General features: G+C 36.0%; 1 protein-coding gene across 1 annotated transcript in view; it reads left to right on the top strand.

Annotated features, from left to right (window-relative positions):
* The window catches only part of LOC119592504 (transmembrane protein 45B-like), a gene marked incomplete in the record, with an annotated part of 47,260 nt that extends 46,675 nt beyond the window's left edge, over window positions 1-585 (top strand). Inside the window, 1 exon segment of the mRNA XM_037941352.1 lies at window positions 1-585.
* Window positions 586-591: the final 6 nt, after the last annotated feature.

The following is a 591-nucleotide window of genomic DNA, read 5'->3' as shown; positions in this document are numbered from 1 at the left end:
AGAGGATGACAAAAGCATAAATGGAATGGCGAAGCGGACGGTATATCAGATTAATTTTACCTAGATTTAAGATAGAGAGGGTGAGTGGAGTATTTTCCTCAACTAAAGCGAAATATCTGCGTGTCCTTTCGATTTTGCATGAATGGAGGCCATGCTAGATTGATTGGAAACTAAATTTACGAGACTTCTTCAAGTCTTTTTATAATATAGTTAAAAAGAAAATCTAACTACACGAAAAGGAATTTTATCCTTATTCCAGTTTGCAGAGAAACATTTGTGTAATATTTCTGTGTTCTTTATAATAATGTATTGATTCTCTGAGGAGCTGATGAAAACTGTAGAAGGGATGATGGTAGAAACTATAAGTAACAATATACTGTCTTGGAAGATCAAATGTAACGATATTAAGAAAACCCGGGATATGAAACAACTGCACCAGTTGTTTACAAACATGCCGATATCGGCTCGAACCTCAGATTTAGATTATAATAATCTTTATGTGTCAAAGATGTTCTGATGCACCTCTGGTTCCCGTCGCACCTGGCATCCCCCTTGTACTCTGTATAATAAGGAAAAGTGCATTGGTTCTGA

The sequence above is a fragment of the Penaeus monodon genome, chromosome 30 (assembly GCF_015228065.2).
Source record: "Penaeus monodon isolate SGIC_2016 chromosome 30, NSTDA_Pmon_1, whole genome shotgun sequence".
Lineage (NCBI taxonomy): Eukaryota > Metazoa > Arthropoda > Malacostraca > Decapoda > Penaeidae > Penaeus > Penaeus monodon.
Note: the sequence above shows the minus strand (reverse complement) of the source record. Positions and strands in the feature narration are given on the sequence as shown.